The sequence below is a fragment of the Hypanus sabinus genome, chromosome 8 (genome assembly GCF_030144855.1).
Source record: "Hypanus sabinus isolate sHypSab1 chromosome 8, sHypSab1.hap1, whole genome shotgun sequence".
Taxonomy (NCBI): Eukaryota; Metazoa; Chordata; class Chondrichthyes; order Myliobatiformes; family Dasyatidae; genus Hypanus; species Hypanus sabinus.
Window position 1 is genome coordinate 43,604,972 of NC_082713.1, and position 19,514 is coordinate 43,624,485.

Consider the following 19,514-nt stretch of genomic DNA (forward strand, 5'->3'; position numbering starts at 1 on the left):
GCTTGTATGTGTTAAAAAGAGGTGTATCAGCATTGTGGGGCCATTATTGGCTGAGACAACTATAACTTGATTGGAGAACCATCCACCTTCTGCATGCCACATCCACTTCAAAATTTAACTGAAAGTGAATTAAGAAAGTTACTAAATAATGCCTCAGGAGTGTTCAAGGAGGACAACAAAAAAACTTAACGAGGGTAAAATAATGTTAAATGAAAATGCCACATTCAAGTTTTACAAAGCCCATCCAGTTCCTTAAACCAACTGTTGTGTTTGTGCACCACTACATATATGTTAAATAAAAGCACACATGTGGGAGATGGCTTTAACTGGTGTATTCACATTATAGCAAAAGAGGGAGAGAGAAAGAGAGAGCGATGCACATGTGTAGGCAACACTGCATATGCAGACAACTGATCAACACATAATGCCAAGGAAGAGGGTTCATTATTCTAAAAGAAATAAAACCATACCTTATGCTTCCCTCTCCTTTAGATTAATGCAACGTAAAACTGAATATGTACAAATAATCAATTTCCCTTTCATAAACCCATATTCCAAATAAACATGCTTTCATAATAACAGTCCATAATTAACTTCACAGTTCTAAAGGTTCAGTATTTTGGGTAGCACTCTGTTTTTTTTCAGGATAGCGCCTCTAGATCTGTGGAGTGGAATCAGGTTTGGCAGGCGTCTTGTCAATGATAACGTTCTCATAGCTCCTCTGGACCTGTGCAATGGCATCAGGTTTGGTAGGTACCTCATCTAAGACAATGTTTTCGGTTTCTGGTGTCAGATTGCTGTCAGTGACATCATCACTAAGAGGTAAGTCTGGTGATTGTTATGCATCCATCTTGTCAACTCAGATGTGTTCATTGGTTGAGCATCCAGTATCTGGTCCACATGACGTCTTCATGTCTGATCTCCAACATCTACCGTTTTCCTATTTTTTCCTGTTTTCTTGTAGCTATCCTATCAGGTGTCCACTTGTCTAATTGGTAATAATGGGCTAGGACTTCCTGTCCAATCTCAAAGCTTCTTGTTGCTTCACTTGGCAACTGACTGAACTGTTTATTCTGCACTTCCCACCATAGATCTGGTTTCAGGAGATCTATGCAAGATCTCAGAATCTTGTTCATGAACAGCATTGCAAGTGTTTGATTTGTCATCACATGAACAGAGTTCTGATACACAAAAAGGAAGTTGTCATCCTTGAGCTGTAGAGAAATGTCCTCCTTCTCCATTGGTTTAATGGACTTCTTGAAGGTTTGGGTAAACCTTTCAGCTAACCATTTCATTGCTGGGTAGTGAACAGCTGACTTGAAATATCTGATGCCATTTTTCTTTATGAACAGTCGGAATTCTTCTGACATGTATTGTGATCTGTTGTCACTCACAAATTGTTCTGGTAAGCAGTTCCTGGGAAAGATAGTCCCTAGAGTGGAGACAGTCTTTGCCGAGGTGGCTGACTTCATTAATATAATCTCTGGCCACTTTGAATGGTCCAGCAAAGTCAGTTGGATTTTTCTCAACCAGTCACTGCTGAAAGTGCTGGCCCTCCACTTTTCAAAACATGAAGCTCAAACTGCTGGCCTCATTCACATTCACTTTCAATTTGCCTTTGGGAGACACTTCTTTGCCTGTGTAGATTTTTAACATCACTGAGGTCTTCTCTACTGGTATCTTAGAAAACAGTCTGTTGTAGTCAGTCTCTGGAATTATGGACAAAGCTGACCCTGTATCCAGCTCCATTTTCAGTTTTACACCTGACACATCTATTGTGATCCATATGATTTTGTGATCTGCTTCAGTTGAACTATACAGTTCCAGGCATGACAGTTCACCTTTGTCAGACTCTGTATTGTTTGATTCTGTTTTATATTCGGTAATTTTATGCATTTGCTTAATTTTGTGTTTGTCTTTTTATTCGGTTATACTTTTAGTCTGCCTTACACATTCTCTCTATGTGACCTTGTCTGTGATATTTTCTGCAGATTTTTTCTTTGAACCAACAGTCATTTGCGTCATGGGAGAATTTGTCACATCCATGACATCTTTGGCTTTTTGCACCATTCAGGGACGTTTTGTGCATTTCACATTCTAACCTCCTTTCCTGTAGTTCTGCTGCATCCTTTGCTGCAGTCTCTAATTATATTGCAATGGTTAGTGCCCATTCTAAGGTTAGCTCTCCTTCAGACAGCAGCCTCTGTTGAGTGCTTTGACTATGCATGCCACATACAAGCCTGTCCCTTAATGCATCACAAAGTACATCTCTAAAGTCACAGTTCTGGGAAAGTTTGTGCAGATCGGCAATGTATTCAGAAAGGCTTTCATCCTTTGACTGGTTCCTTTTGTAAAATCTAAACCTCTGCCAAGCAGTCGTGGATGCCTCAAGGCCAAATATATCACAGCTGTGGTCCTTTTTTAGGATTTAACATTTGCTAGAATATGTTCCTGCCAAACCTGGCCTCTGTTCTGCACCCTTTCAAAACATTATTAGAGATAGGGAAGGAGTGGCAATGGACAAGGCAGTATGAGCTGTTCCAAAAAGTAAAGGGAATGGTGACATCACATCAGACACTGTACTCACACATTATGATCCACATTGTCCAATGAGGCTTGCCTATTACACCCTGCCTTATGCTGTAGGTACAGCAATGTCACAAATTATGAGTGATGGAAGTATATATCCCATAGCCTTTGCATCACATTCTCTTACCACTGTAGAGTAAAGTTATGTACAGATTTGCAGAGAGGCCTTAAGTCCGATTTGGGGTGTCAAACATTTCAACCAGTATTTGTATGGAAGAGAATTTTTGCCCTTATTACTGATCATCAACCACTGGTGTCCATTTCCAGTCCACAGAAGGGTTTTCCACTAACAGCAGCAGCACGAATTCAAGCTCTGCTTCCTGGAGGACACAACTAGGAGACAGAATTCAATAGGACATGGAAATGCAGATGGATTTACCCTTGGAAAAGGAAATACTTGAAAAATTTACAAAAGAGCATGCTCCTCTTGACGTATTCTGCCTAGCACAAATCGGAAGTCTCCCTATTGCAGCAGAGATGGTACAAAGGGAAACCATAAAAGACCCCATGCTGTCTCAGGTCTACATGGCAACACAAAGTGGCTGGAATTTCCAGCAGAAATTCCAGTTCCTCCTTTATTACCAGTGCTGGTATGAACTTGCTCCTGACAGGGATTGCCTTATGTGGGTATTAAGAGTTGTTGTACCATCAAAACTGAGAGCTAAAATGTTAGAGAATCTACTGTGACAACATTGAAATCTGTTCAGTTCAGTTATACATAATTATTCAAATATTTTTAAAACGAGTTAAAATAATCTATTTAATGTGACTATCATTTCATGTTGAGACAAAAAGGGATATTACTTTAAAACATGCAAATGTGTTTTGTTGAAAATTCTGAGAATCTGTCTGCAGAACATTCTTTCATAGTATTGAGCACAGATTCATTGACTTGTAAGGGCTTGCATGACTGATTCAGCAGATGATTGATTGCTCATGCCTGCCAGAATGATGCTGGAGTGGGGTGGAGGGGGTGGTATACATTGTACTCATTTACCAAAGTTACTGATGCTTGAACAGTACAGCGTATCCATGTTTCATCTGGCATATCCCCTTTTCAGGGTACTACACAACATGTTGGTTTGCCTAGGTGTAGTCAAAATGAAAGAGTTGACTGGACACTTTACTTGGGTAGAACAGCAGATCAAGCAGCTTGTTATGCACTGTTTGGGATGCCAACTTGTCAAGAGGATGCCAAGCGCAGTGCCTCTCCCTCCTTGGAAATGTCCTGGTTTGCCTGGCAGAGAATTCATGTGGATTTTGCCAGCCCATTCATGGGCACAAATTTCATGGTAGTAGTGGATGCAGCTACAAAGTGGCCAGGGGAGTTCCCAACAGCCTCCACTACAGCCTCGTATATTGTTTGATGTGTTGAGAAGCCTCTTCTCAAGGACTGGCGTTCCAGATAACCTAGTCTGTGACAATGGACCACAGTTTATTGTGGCAACACACACACAATGTCAGAGGAACTCAGCAGGTCAGGCAGCATCTATGGAAAAGAGTAGTCGACGTCAGTCCTGCCAAAGAGTCTCGGCCCAAAACTTTGACTGTACTTTTTCCATAGATGCTGCCTGGCCTGCTAAGTTTCTCCAGCATTTTGTGTGCATTGCTTGGATTTCAAGCATCTGCAGATTTTCAAACAACAACGCACACAAAATGCTGGTGGAACACAGCAGGCCAGGCAGCATCTATAGGGAGAAGCACTGTCGACGTTTTGGGTCCGAGACCCTTCGTCAGGACTAACCGAAAGGAAAGATAGTAAGAGATTTGAAAGTAGTGGGGGGAGGGGGAAATGCAAAATGATAGGAGAAGACCGGAGGGGGTGGGATGAAGCTAAGAGCTGGAAAGGTGATTGGTGAAAGTGATACAGAGCTGGAGAAGGGAAAGGATCATGGGACGGGAGGCATCAGGAGAAAGAAAGGAGAGGTGGGGAAGCACTAGAGGGAGATGGAGAACAGGCAAACAACTAAATATGTCAGAGATGGGGTAAGAAGGGGAGGAGGGGCATTAACGGAAGTTAGAGAAGTCAATGTTCATGCCATCAGGTTGGAGGCTACCCAGCCGGTATGTAAGGTGTTGTTCCTCTAACCTGAGTCTGGATTCATTTTGACAATAGAGGAGGCCATGGATAGACATATCAGAATGGGAATGGGATGTGGAATTAAAATGTGAGGCCACTGGGAGATCCTGCTTTTTCTGGCGGACTGAGCGTAGGTGTTCAGCGAAACTGTCTCCCAGTCTGCGTTGGGTCTCACCAATATATTAAAGGCCACATCGGGAGCACCGGACGCAGTATACCACACCAGCCGACTCACAGATGAAGTGTCGCCTCACCTGGAAGGACTGTCTGGGGCCCTGAATGGTGGTGAGGGAGGAAGTGTAAGGGCAGGTGTAGCACTTGTTCTGTTTACAAGGATAAGTGCCAGGAGGGAGATCGGTGGGAAGGGATGGCGGGGGGGGGGGGGGTGGATGAGTGGACAAAGGAGTCGTGTAGGGAGCGATTTTTGCGGAAAGCAGAAAGGGGGGGAGGGAAAGATGTGCTTGGTAGTGGGATCCCCTTGGAGGTGGCGGAAGTTATTGAGAATTATACGTTGGACCTGGAGGCTGGTGGGGTGTTAGGTGAGGACAAGGGGAACCCTATCCCGAGTGGGGTGGCGGACAGATGGGGTGAGGGCAGATGTGCGGGAAATGGGGGAGATGCGTTTGAGAGCAGATTTGATGGTGGAAGAAGGGAAGCCCCTTTGTTTAAAAAAGGAAGACATCTCCTTTGTCCTGGAATGAAAAGCCTCATCCTGAGAGCAGATGCAGCAGAGACGGAGGAATTGTGAGAAGGGGATAGCATTTTTGCAAGAGGGGGGTGGGAAGAGGAATAGTCCAGGTAGCTGTGAGAGTCTGTAGGTTTATAGTAGATATCAGTAGATAAGCCGTCTCCAGAGATGGAGACAGAAAGATCAAGAAAGGGGAGGGAGGTGTCGGAAATGGACCAGGTAAACTTGAGGGCAGGGTGAAAGTTGGAGGCAAAGTCAATGAAGTCAACGAGCTCAGCACGCGTGCAGGTGGCAGCGCCAAAACAGTCATCGATGTAGCGAAGGAAAAGAGCGGGACAGGTACCCGTATAGACCCGTATTGGCCTCTCGTCCCATGATCCTTTCCCTTCTCCAGCTCGGTATCACTTTCGCCAATCACCTTTCCAGCTCTTAGCTTCAACCCAACCCCTCCGGTCTTCTCCTATCATTTCGCATTTCCTCCTCTTCCCACAACTTCCAAATCTCTTAGTATCTTTCCTTTCGGTTAGTCCTGATGAAAGGTCTCGGCCCGAAACGTCGACAGTGCTTCTCCTATAGATGCTGCCTGGCCTGCTGTGTTCCACCAGCATTTTGTGTGTGTTGTTGTTTGAATTTCCAGCATCTGCAGATTTCCTCGTGTTTGATCTGCAGATTTTCTCTTGTTTACAGTTTGCTGCAGAACAGTTTCAATCATTCCTGAAATGAATGGAATAAGACAAATGCTTGGTGGGGAAATTTGACTAGAGTCTTAAGAATGCACTGCGAGCAATGTCAGCAGAACGTTCTACACTGGCACTGAATCAGAATCTTGCCAATTTCCTCCTCACATATCGCAATGCAGCACACTCCACAACCATCAACTCACCAGCTATGTTGTTTCTGGGTTGTCCCTTCCGCTCATGCTTGGATTTCGTCAAACCTAATCTGAACAGGAGTGTTCAGGACAAAAAGCTGAGACAAATTGAGGGCTCTTCAAACAAGAAGTGTTGATATTTCACTCCTGGACAAGCAGAGCTGGCGATGGACTAGAGAGGTGATCAAATGTGGGTACTTGGGAAGATTACGGACAGAACTTGTCCACTCTCCTACACGGAGGCAATTGCACTTGATATCATCTGGAGATGACACATCAGTCTGTTGAGGAGAGTGGAGTCAATTTTTGGAGTTGAAAGGCATTCAAAGCTGTTGGAATCACTTCCTGCAGTCTTAACTCTTACAATGAGCATGAAGGAGACCTCAGAACCTGAGATTGTTTCACAGTGACAAATCTCATCTGCCAAGCAGAGTGTCCCCCTTGTCCCTCAAGAATAAGAAAAGTTACAATGATGTGTATATAGTAGTTGTATTATATAATATACTGTGCTTATTTGAGTTGGGATGCATTCTGGATTGAATTGGAGTTTATAGCTTAGCAGGGAGGAGTGTTATGTATTTAATATTTCAGTGATATTGTGAATATATTGTTTGATTCAGCATTCTTTATTGTTTATGTAATGTAATGTGGTTTATATTTAAAAGTACGTGTATGGCATATGCCATTCCACCACCATAACTTATGTGCACGTCTCACTAAAATAAAATGAGGAGCTGACATGTTATTCTGGGCTCCGTGTTTTTCTTTTGATTAGTTTTATGTTTTGGAGTTACAAAACATAACACAGACATTTTGTGGATGTCATGAAGTTAAGAGTTTAAGAGTCACACAGCACAGAAATAGGCCCTTCAGCCCATCCCTTCCATGTGGCCCTTTTTGCACATTTAGACTAATTCCATTTGCTCATGTTAGAACCAAATCCATCCACATCTTATTTGTTTGTGTCATTCTAAATGCTTCTTAAATGTAGTAATTTTATCTGATTCCTTCACCTCCTCTGGCAATGGGTTCCAGGTGTCAACCATTCTTTGTATAAGTAAAAGAAACTTTATCTTCAGATCTCCTTAAAACTGCTTTCGTTCACCCTAAACTTATGTCCTCTTGTATTTTATATCCCTACCCTGGGAAAGGGATAACCATCTCAAAAAGTTAAAGATAAATTTATTATCCAAGTACATATATGTCACCATATACAAGCCTGAGATTTGTTTCCTTGCAGCATACTAAATAAGTATAATAACCATAAAAGAACCAATGGGAGATTGCAACAACAGGGCAGATAACCATTTTGCAAAGGACAACAAACAGTGCATATAAAAAAAGAAAAGAACAACAACAACAACCACCCTGGGGATTTTCTGTCCCCCACTAGGTGCGTCCCCTGGTGGTAGATTGGAGAAAGCTGTGTCAATATGCAGGGCAATAAAATACCGCCCACGGAACAATACAGAAACAAATCCAGACAGGCGTGTACCCAGACTGGGTGATGCTCTGGCTATTGTCTGTTCTCCATGTTACCATGAAACCAAAACCTGGCTGTTGGTATAAAAAGCAATACCATTTCACTTTAGAAATGGACAGATGTCTACAGAATCGAGTGATACCACCACTGCCTTGCGATCATGAGACAGTGAGCGAACCGTTAGTGGTGCAGTGCTGAATTGTTGAGCTGGCACTGGGAAATCAGAAAGAGATACAACCAGCGTTCAAAATAGCCCACCAGCACCACAGTCTGTGACTGTTGTAGGTGTTTTTCAGGGGAGCTCAGAGAAGAAAGACATGCATAAAATGGGCATTAGAATTAAATACATTTATTATGCATGCATATAATTGAGAAATGAAACTTGAGACTGAAATGACAGGATACAGGGGTAAACTACATCACCAATTTATAGCACAATACCCCTTCATGCAAGTAAATGTACAACAAATAGCAGATCAATGTAGAGTGATAGTAAAAAAATACTTAATCCCTATAGACATGTTAAACCAAATAAAGCATGAAATTGCACAAGAGCTAGAAAGAAACCTACCTAAAGTCCACAGCAATGCTATACAAGAAAATAATGAAGTTGCTAATTCCCCCCACTGAAGTGCTGATGAAAATAGAATTACTTCAACAACTGTTTCACACCTGATGGTGAACTAAACAACACAGTTGTCGAACCTCCACAAAAGCTGATGATGAAACTGAGCTTACAAACAAAATTATCCCCACACTTAACATCACACTAACAGAACATATGGGCACCGACCCCATAATTTGCAAAAATTGTTAATACTCTCAACAATATTACATTACCACAATATTTAGGAAAACTTGAAAGCTTTGAAGAACTACACATGATAACAAACTGTGCAGCATTAATCCTGCAGTGAAGTGCTCCGGAATTGCAGCACTTTTTAAATAGAACCTCAAAACTGAGTAATGAAATGAGAACACTAAATTGCCAGAAGAGATTAAGAAACAAAATTGAAACCTTAAGAGTAGAAATAACCTGACCAATGGAGTATAACATGGATAACTTGATCAAGACACTTAAAAGAAAACCTAAGGAAATTCTAAGGAAACATAAGGTTCGTATAAGATACAATCAACCTAACAAAAGCATTGTAGAATTTAGAGATACACTAAAACAAAAGCTCAGTCATAAAAAGCCAGACTAAAAAGATACATGAAATTTATCAGGCAAAGTCATCAGAATTACCAGTTCAGAAAAAATGCAACAGGTTATACAGGCAATTGAAACTGAGTTCAATGCACCAAAATGTCACCAACCCCAGGACAGAATTACCAACAGAGAGATAATAAATTGTTGGTATAATATCTGGTCAAACACAATGACTCACAATTAAGAAACAAGCTGGGTTAGGGAGAAAAAGAAATGTACTCACACATTTGAAGACATACAAACACCTGAAGTTACAATGAATATGATAAAAGTGTTACAAAGAAGATCCACAACTGGAAAAATACCAGCAGTGATAATATTCATAATTATTTGTATAAAAAATTACCCACCTTCATCTATGGTTATTAACACATAACAACATTCATCTTAAAAATATTGAAAAATTCCCTGAATTTTTGAAAGAAGGTTAAACATATCTCTTACCTAAAGGAGAAATCACAAATGACCCATCAAAATATCATCCTAACAGTGTATCACTCTAACAGAATACATAGGCACTAACCCAACAAAAAGACCCTACATACCAAAATGAAACACACCATCAAAATTTGCAAAAGTTACTTTATACTCTCAGCAATATTATATTACCTTAATATTTAGGAAAATGATACATTTAAAGAGCTACACACAATAACGTACCGCACAGCATTAAATGCAGTGCATTGCAATGGCTCCAGAGTAGAAAGAAACCCAAATCTAAGTAATGAAGTGAGAACACCAAAATGGCAGAAGAGATTAAGAAACAAAATTGAAACCTTAAGAGCAGAAATAGTCTGCATAATGGAGAATAAAGTGCATAACCCAAGCAAGAAAATTAAGAGAAAAAGCTAAGGAAATAGTAAGGAACGATCAGGTCCATATAAGTTACGGTCAACCTACCAAAAACATTGTAGAATTTACAGATGCACTAAAAGCATACAAAGCCAGACTAAGTAGATACATGAAATGTGCCAGACAAAGAAAACAGAACTATCAGCCCAGGAAAAATGAAATTGATTTTTCCAAGGACATTGAAACTAAATTTGATGCACCAAAATGTCACCAACCCTTGCACAGAATTGCAACCAACACAGAGATAATGCCCCTTGATCTAATATCTGGTCAAACATGATGACTCACAATCAAGAAACAAGCTGAATTAGGGAGGAAAACATTTGAAGACAAACACCTGAAGTTACAATGAATATGGTAAAAGCAGATATTAAAAAAGCCACCATAAGAAAAGCACCAGCAGTGATAATATTCATAATTATTGGTATAAAAATATATTTGTCTTCTTTTGTAACTGTTAATACATATCAACAATTTTCCTAAAAATCTTGAAAATGTGACCAAATGTTTGACAGAAGGGAAAACATATCTCTTATCTAAAGGGAAAACCACGAATGACCCATCAAAATATTGTCCTATTACTTGTTTACAAGCTACATATAAAATCGTAACGTCAAGCATCTCACAACTAATCACCAGTCACCTGGATAACCACAATATGCTTACAGAACAGCAGAAAGGATGCTGTAAGGGTATGAAAGGATGTAAGGAACAACTAATAATAGATTCTGTCATTCTAAATTAAGCCTAGAGGAAAAGTAGACATCTTTCATGCTGTTGTATTGACTACCAAAAAGCATTTGGTTCTGCCCCGCACACACGGATAATAAAAGCTCCTAGTAAATATAAACTATACCCAATACTTGTGAAATTCCCACAATGAAGCATTGGCGTACTATAATCATCAAAACTATTAACAACCAAAAAGAACAACCACCTTTATCAAAATAAACCGAGTATTTTTTTCAGGGCAACTCTCTTAGCCCACGAGGGTTTTGTCTAGCTTTAAACCCACTCTTTAATTTACTGAATTGATGAAAATATGCTATAGAATATGAAATAAGTAAACAAACTATACCTTGACACACCTTTTATACATGGATGATTTGAAATTAAATGCCCCTTCATCTGTAAAACCAAAGCAATAAGTAGTAGAACTATTTTCAAAAGATATAAACATGACCTTTGGATTAGATAAGTGCAGAGTGTTAAACATAAAAACAGGTTCAAAGTTCAAAGTAAAATTTATTATCAGAGTACATACATGCCACCACATACAATGCTGAGATTCTTTTCTGTGGGCATACTTAGCAAATCCATAGAACAGTAACCTTAAACTGTAAACAAACTGTGCAAATGCAGATATGGATAAATAGCAGTAAATAACAAGCATGAAGTAACAATATAACAGAGTCTTTAAATGAGTGTAGCTATCCCTTTTTGTACAAGAGCCTGATGGCTGGGGGTTAGTAACTGTTCCTGAACCTGGTGGTGCCAGTCCTGAGGCTCTCGTACATTCTACTTGATGACAGCAGCGAGAAGAGATCATGGCCTGGGTGGTGAGGATCTTTGATGATGGATGCTGCTTTTCTACCGCAATGTTTCAGGTAGATGTGCTCAATGGTTGGGAGGGTTTTACCTGTGAAGTGTTGGGCTGAATCCATTATCTTTTGTAGTATTTTCCGCTGAAAGACATTGGTTTTCCCATACCAGGACAAAATGCAGCCAGTTTGCCAATGTTTTCAATGGCATGCCAAACCTCCTCAGACTTCTGAGGAAGTAGAGTCACTGTCATGCTTTCTTCACAATACTATTTATATGATGGGCTAGGACATATCCTCTGAGATAGTTTCATCCAGGAATTTAAAGTTATTGGCCCTCTTTATCTAGAGCTAGTAGAACATAAAATAGAGCAGCAGGATACAACGGATGAATATGAAACATCTCAGTTTCTGGGATATCAACAAGCAATGAAAATAGATCACAAACAAGAGAGTCTGTAGATGCTGGAAATCTGAGCAACACACACAAAATACTGGAGGAACTCAGCAGGCCAAACAGCATCTATGGAAAAAAGTACAGTCGACGTTTCAGGAGAAAACCCTTTGGCAGTGATGCACCATCAATAACTCACACTGAGACGTAAGGCGAGATATCGGCTTTTATTGACTGGAAGAAGGAACCAGGAGTGAGTGTCCATCATACTATGTCCTGGAGACTGAGGCCGAGCGTCAGGCCTCAGATCGCCTTTATACAGGGGCCTGTGGGAGGAGCCACAGGAGCAGTCAGCAGGGGGCGTGTCCAGACAGGCACATAGTTCACCACAGGCAGGACTGGAGAAAAAAAAGCTGAGGAGTAGATTTGAAAGGTGGGGGGAGGGGAGAGAGAAACTCCAGGTGATAAGGTGAAACTTGGAGGAGGAGGGATGAAGCAAAGAGCTAGGAAGTTGATTGTGAAAGAAACAGAAGGCCATGGAAGAAAGAAGAAAGAGGGGGCGGTGAGGAGCACCAGATGGAGGCAATGGGTGGGCAAGGAGATAACATGAGGGAGGGAAAAGAGATTGGAAAATGGTGAAGGGGTGGGTCGGTGGAGGCATTACTTGAAGTTTGAAAAATCGATGTTCATACCATCAGGTTGGAGGCTATCCAAACAGAATATAAGGTGTTGTTTCTCCAACCTTAGTGTATCCTTAGTGCGGTAAAGGGAAACTTTCAACAGAATTTACTTCAAGCTTTAAGAAAATCTGTGAAACAGAGCTCAACAGTACAAATACAACAAAGGTAATAAACACCTTTGTTATACTAACACATTCTTTTGGCATAATAGCTTGGTCCAAAACTGATCTAGAAAACTTACAAAGGAAAATAGGAGCTGAAATGACCGATTTTAGAAAACACTACATATGTACACTCAAACACACCTAGATTAACACCACCTAGCACAGAAGAAGAATAATAGACAAGAAAAAATACACAACAATCAGATAAAACTTCTAAGGATATACTTACATCAAAGAAAACAGGATTCCGCACTCCATGTGACCGTATGTGATTCTGATAAGAATTACACCGCTGAACACAAACGAAAGCACAACCCAGAAGAATAAATAAATTATTACTATATAAGAAAAAGTCAACAACGGAAGAACACGATCTTCCATGGAAGACAGTCCTACTATCTGAGCAGACTAGCTATAGACAAGGAAGTGTTGAATGCCTGGCTGTGAATTGGAGAACTCTTCCCAGAAACAAAGGGTTTCCATGTGGCATTACAGGGCCAGGTGATTAACACAAAAAAGTACAAAAATACATAATAAAGGACCTTCAATTTTAAGATGATAAATGCAGAAAATGCCTATGGAATTCAGAAACCAACCTTACAGGATCCTGTAGCATTATCTCAATCTGATTACTTATACAGGCAAACATCATGCACCAAAATCTTGCTTTAAAATACAAACTCATAAAAGACACCATAGTCAAGCCTGATCCAGTTTTAAAATCAGAGTGCTACAAATTATACCAGGACCAATCCATTTTTACAGATAGGACAATCCATAATAACCGGCCAGATATAATATTACAGGATAAGCAAGCAAGAACAACTTACTTAATACAAGTAGACAGAGCCATTCCAATCACGCACAACACACAGAAATATTCTGCATTAAAAGAGGAAATTGAAAGACTCTGAAACATGAACAGGATATTAATTTTCCTGACAGTAATATCTACATCTGGTATCATCCCAAAGACACAACACGATAGCATTAAACAGATAAGCCGGCACAGAAAACCACAATACTAAACACCACTAGAATAATCCAAAAGTTCTTGGCAATTGAGAAATGAGCATGTTTGGTTATTGTTTTACCAGTTTGAACTGAGAAAAAAAATAAAAAAAAGAACAATAAACAATAAATATCAAGAACATACCCAACGGGCAGCGTTGAGAGCGGCAGCAGAGTGGGACGGTTTTGGCTCAATCAGGCTTTGGTGTGAACAGGCAGAGGCGAGGGTAGGTTCTGGTAAGTTTTGTTTTGTTTGTTTAGAGTAGAGAGAATGCCAGGCACGATGTTGGAATGCTCCTCTTGCAGGATGTGAGAAGTCAGGGAGACCCTGATAATGACACCTGCAAGAAGTGCATCCAGCTGCAACTCCTAACAAACTGCGTTAGGGAACTGGAGCAGGAGCTGGATGACCTCCAGATCATTAAGGAGAATGAGGAGTTTATAGATAGTAGCTTCAGGGAGGTAGTTTCGCCAAAGGAACAGTGCACAGGTAATTGGGTTACCGTCAGGCAAGGGAAGGGGAAAGGGCAGGCAGAGCAGGGCTCCCCTGTGGCCATTCCCCTCAACAAGTATACCGATTTGGATACTGCTGGGGGGTGGATGACTTATCTGGGAATCTCTGGCACTGAGGCTGGTTCTGTAGTGCAGAAGGGAGGGTGGAAGGGGAGAGCAGTAGTGATAGGGAACTCGATAGTTAGAGGTACCGGCAGGAGGTTCTGTGGTCGTGACAGAAACTCCTGGATGGTTTGTTGCCTCACAGGTGCCGGGGTCAGCGATGTCTCTGATCACGTGCACAGCATTCTGAAGTGGAAGGGTGATCAGCCAGATGTCATGGTACACATCGGTATCAATGACATAGGAAGAAAGAGTGAGGATGTCCCGAACAGTGAGTGTAGACAGCTTGGTAAGAAGTTAAAAAGCAGGACCTCGAGGGTGGTAATCTCAGCCCTGCTACCTGTGCCACATGCCAGTGAGAGTGAGAGTAGGATGCTCCGGCAGATGAACACGTAGCTGAGGGACTGGTGTAGGGGGCAGGGTTTCAGATTTCAGGATCATTGGGACCTCTTCTGGGGCAGGTGGGACCTGTACAAGAGAGACGGGTTACACCTGAACTACAGGGGGACCAATATCCTTGCAGGGAGGTTTGTTAGTGTTATTGGGGAGGGTTTAAACTAGATTTGCAGGAGGATGGGAACCAGAGTGACAGAGCAGTTAGTGGAGCAGGTGTGAAAATAAATGATGTTAAAGGTTCATGCAGAGTCACAAATAGAAGAGTTGTGTGTGGTGGTAATAATCTTCTGAGGTGTGTCTATTTCAATGCGAAGAGTATTGTGGGGAAGGCTGACGAGCTGAGGGCATGGATTGACACATGGAATTATGACGTTGTAGCCATTAGTGAAACTTGGCTACAGGAGGGGCAGGACTGGCAGCTCAATGTTCCAGGGTTCCGATGTTTCAGACAGGATAGAGGCAGAGGGATGAAGGTTGTGGGGGGTGGTGGTGGCATTGCTTGTCAGGGAAAATATTATGGAAGTGCTCAGGCAGGACAGATTAGAGGGTTTGTCTACCGAATCCATATGGGTGGAGCTGAGAAACAGGAAAGGTATGACCACATTAATGGGGTTGTATTATAGACTACCCAATAGTCAGCGAGAATTGGAGGAGCAAATCTGAAGAGAGATAGCAGACAAATGCAGGAAACATAAAGGTGTGATAGTAGGGGATTTTAATTTTCCACGTAAAGATTGGGACTCCCATACTGTTAAAGGTGTAGACAGGTTAGAGTTTGTAAAACATGTTCAGGAAAGTTTTCTAAATCAATATATAGAGGTATCGACTAGAGAGGATGCAATATTAGATCTCCTATTAGGAAATGAGTTAGGACAGGTGACAAAAGTGTGTGTAGGGGAACACTTTGGTTCCAGTAATCATAACACCATTAGTTTTAACTTGATAATGGATGAAGGTAGATCTGGTCCTCGTCTTGAGGTTCTAACCTGGAAAAAGTCCAAATTTGAAGAAATGAGAGAGGATCTAAAAAGCGTGGATTGGGCAGGTTGTTCTCTGGCAAGGATGTGATTGGTAAGTGGGAGGCCTTCAAAGGAGAAATTTTGGCGAGTGAAGAGTTTGTATTTTTCTGTCAGAATTAAAAGCAAAGTGATAAAGAATAAGGAACCTTGGTTCTCGAGGGATATTGGAACTCTTGATAAAGAAGAAGAGAGAGATGTATAGGCAACAGGGAGCAAGTAAGGTGTTTGACGAGTATAAAAAGTGCAAAAAATACTTAAGAAATAAATCAGGAGGGCTAAAAGAAGACACAAGGTTGCTTTGGCAGTCAGGGTGAAGGATAATCCTAAGAGTTTCTACAGGTATGTTAAGAGCAAAAGGATAGTAAAGGATAAAATTGTTCCTCTTGAAGATCAGAGTGGTCGGCTATGTATGGAACCAGAAGAAATGGGGGAGATCTTAAATGGGTTTTTTGCATCTGTATTTACTAAGGAAACTGGCATGGAGTCTATGAAAGTAAGGCAAACAGGTAGTGAGGTCATAGAACCTATATAGATTGAAGAGGAGGAGGTGCTTGCTGTCTTGAGGCAAATCAGAGTAGATAAATCCCTAGGATCTGATAGGGTATTCCTTCGGACCTTGAAGGAGACTAGTGTTGAAATTGCAGGGGCCTGGCAGATATATTTAAAATGTCAGTATTTACAGGTGAGTGCCAGAGGATTGGAGGATAGCTCATGTTGTTCTGTTGTTTAAAAAAGGCTCTAAATGTAATCCGGGAAATTATAGGCCAATAAATTTGACGTCAGTAGTAGGTAAATTATTGGAAGGAATACTAAGAGATAGGATCTACAAGTATTTGGATAGACAGGGACTTATTAGGGAGAGTCAACATGGCTTTGTGTGTGGTAGGTCATGTTTAACAAATCTATTAGAGTTTTTCGAGGAGGTTACCAGGAAAGTGGATGAAGGGAAGGCACTGGATGTTGTCTACATGGACCTCAGTAAGGCCTTTGACAAGGTCCCGCATGGGAGGTTAGTTAGGAAGATTCAGTCGCTAGTTATACATGGTGAGGTAGTAAATTGGATTAGACATTGGCTCAATGGGAGAAGTCAGAGAGTGGTAGTGGAGGATTGCTTCTCTGAGTGGAGACCTGTGACTACTGGTGTGCCACAGGGATCAGTGCTGGGTCCATTGTTATTTGTCATCGATATCAATGATCTGGATGATACTGTGGTAAATTGGATCAGCAAGTTTGCTGATAATACAAAGATTGGAGGTGTAGTGGACAGTGAGGAATGTTTTCAAAGCTTGCAGAGGGATTTGGAACAGCTGGAAAAATGGGCTGAAAAATTGCAGATGGAGTTTAATGCAGACAAGTGTGAACTATTGCGCATTGGAAGGACAAACCAAGGTAGAACATACAAAGTAAATGGTAGGACACTGAGGAGTGCAGTAGAACAGAGGGATCTGGGAATACAGATACATAATTCCCTTTAAGTGGCATCACAATAGATAAGGTCGTAAAGAGAGCTTTTGGTACATTGGCTTTTATAAATCAAAGTATTGAGTATAAGAGTTGGAATATTATGGTGAGATTGTATAAGATGTTGGTGAGGCCGAATTTGGAGTATTGTGTGCAGTTTTGGTCACCTAATTTCAGGAAGGATATTAATAAGGTTGAAAGAGTGCGGAGAAGTTTTACAAGGATGTTGCCGGGACTTGAGAAACTCAGTTACAGAGAAAGGTTGAATAGGTTAGGACTTTATTCCCTGGAGCGTATAAGAATGAGGGGAGATTTGATAGAGGTATATAAAATTATGATGGGAATAGATAGAGTGAATGCAAACAGATTTTTTCCACTGAGGCTAGGGGAGAAAAAAAACCAGAGGACATGGGTAAAGGGTGAAGGGGGAAAAGTTTAAAGGGAACATTGGTGGGGGGGGTGTTTCTTCACACAGAGAGCGGTGAGAGTGTGGAATGAGTTGCAAGGTGAAGTGGTAAATGCAGGCTCACTTCTAATATTTAAGAAAAACTTGGACAGGTACACGAATGAGAGGGGTATGGTGGGATATGGTCCAAGTGCAGTTCAGTGGGACTAGGCAGAAAAATGGTTTGGCACAGCCAAAAAGGGCTGAAGGGTCTGCTTCTGTGTTGTAATGTTCTGTGGTTCTATAGTTCTAATATGAGTTGAAGATTCTTTGAAAGTTAGTCCATCGGTTGTGGGAACATTGTTGATATAGGGCAAGTGAAGGTATTCCTTTTAGTTCAGGAGCCTGATGGTTGAGCGGTAATTTTCAACCACGTGGTGTGAGTCCTGAGGCTCCTGTACATTTCTCCTGGATGGTGGAGACCCTCGTTTTGCTTTCCTGTGACAATGCTCCGTGGATATGTGCTCAATGGTGGAGAGGTCTTTATCCATGAAGGATGGGGCCATATCTGATAGATATCTAACCTATCAATACTGCAGACTTTTACGTACCTCTATCAAGACATCCCTTAATACCTTTCCCTTCAAAAAGGAGCCAATCCCATCTCACCCCATCAATCCAGGTAAAATCCTGCTGAATCTCCTCTACTCTCTCCTGCACAATCCTATTCTTCCCATTACTACTAAAGTAGCTGATGGAGTTCAATCAGAAAAGTGTGAAATGCTACACTTTGGAAGTTCAAACATGAAGGCAAAGTACAAGATTAATGGCAAGATTTTTAGTGGTGTGGAGGAACAGAGGGATCTTGAGGTCCATGTTCATAGATCCCTTAAAGATGCCATGCATGTTGATAGAGTGGTTAAGATGGCATGTGGTGTGTTGGCCGCCATTAGACGGGACAGAGATCAAAAACTCTGAAGTAATGTTGCAGCTCTATAAAACTCTAGTTAGATTATACTTGGAGTATTTTGTTCAGTTCTGGTTACCTCATTGTAGGTAATGAAGCTCTAGAGAGAGGGTGCAAAGGAAACTTACCAGGATCCTGCCTGGATTAAAGAGCATGTCATATGAGGATAGGCTGAGTGAACTCGGTCTTTAACTTTGGAATGGTGGAGGATGAGCGGTGACTCAATAATGAGGCATAAATTGAGTGGACAGCCAGAGACTTCCTTCAAGGGTTGAAATGGCCAAGACAAAAAGGCATTTGTAAAAGTCACACAAGCATGGAAACAAACATATAGGCCCACCATTCATATTAATTTCCCCCCGAGACCCTAGATACTCCAGGGAAAGTGCAGTTGCTTTTGGAATGTGAAGATTACCTAAACATCAAGGGAAACCCACACAGTCAGTGAGAGGACATGCAAGCTTTCTCCCTCTCTCGTACTATTTCTATCACAGGTCTGACAGTTGTCATCATGGTCTTTACGTGCAGTAGCTTTAGATTATATCAGCTGTCTTTAGTTGCTGAAGGATTTGGAAGTTCAGAACATAATTAAGTCCTTCTCTCCCCATAATCCTACTGTCTGCTAGCTTTTCCCTCTTTAAACCTGTTATACTCCCTCTCATATTTCCCACTCCTACCTTGCTCACTCCCTCACAGCTCTGCCACTCCACCCTTCCTCAGCTTTACGCCCCTTTCCCTACCTCCCACACTTCTCTACCTCTCCTTCTTTCCAAAATGCCTTCAATTCTTCACCACTCCTCCTCCCTCACTTCCCTGCCACTCATGTCTCTATCATTCTACATACTGCTCTGTTACTTCTCACTGCCCTGCTTTGCTGCATGTGCTGTCTCCAGTCATTCTCTGCCGCAGTTTCCTCACCGTCTTGGCTACCTTCTCAGCTGACCAGACTGCCAGGAAACATGGCACAGTATGGAATATTTTGGTATGATGAGCTGTAAAATTTTTAGAGTGATTCTCCAGTGAAGAATTGCTGAGACACAATTGTGACATTGCATTGTTAATGATATTTAATTGATGTATAAAGTAAATGACACCTCATATTTGATCT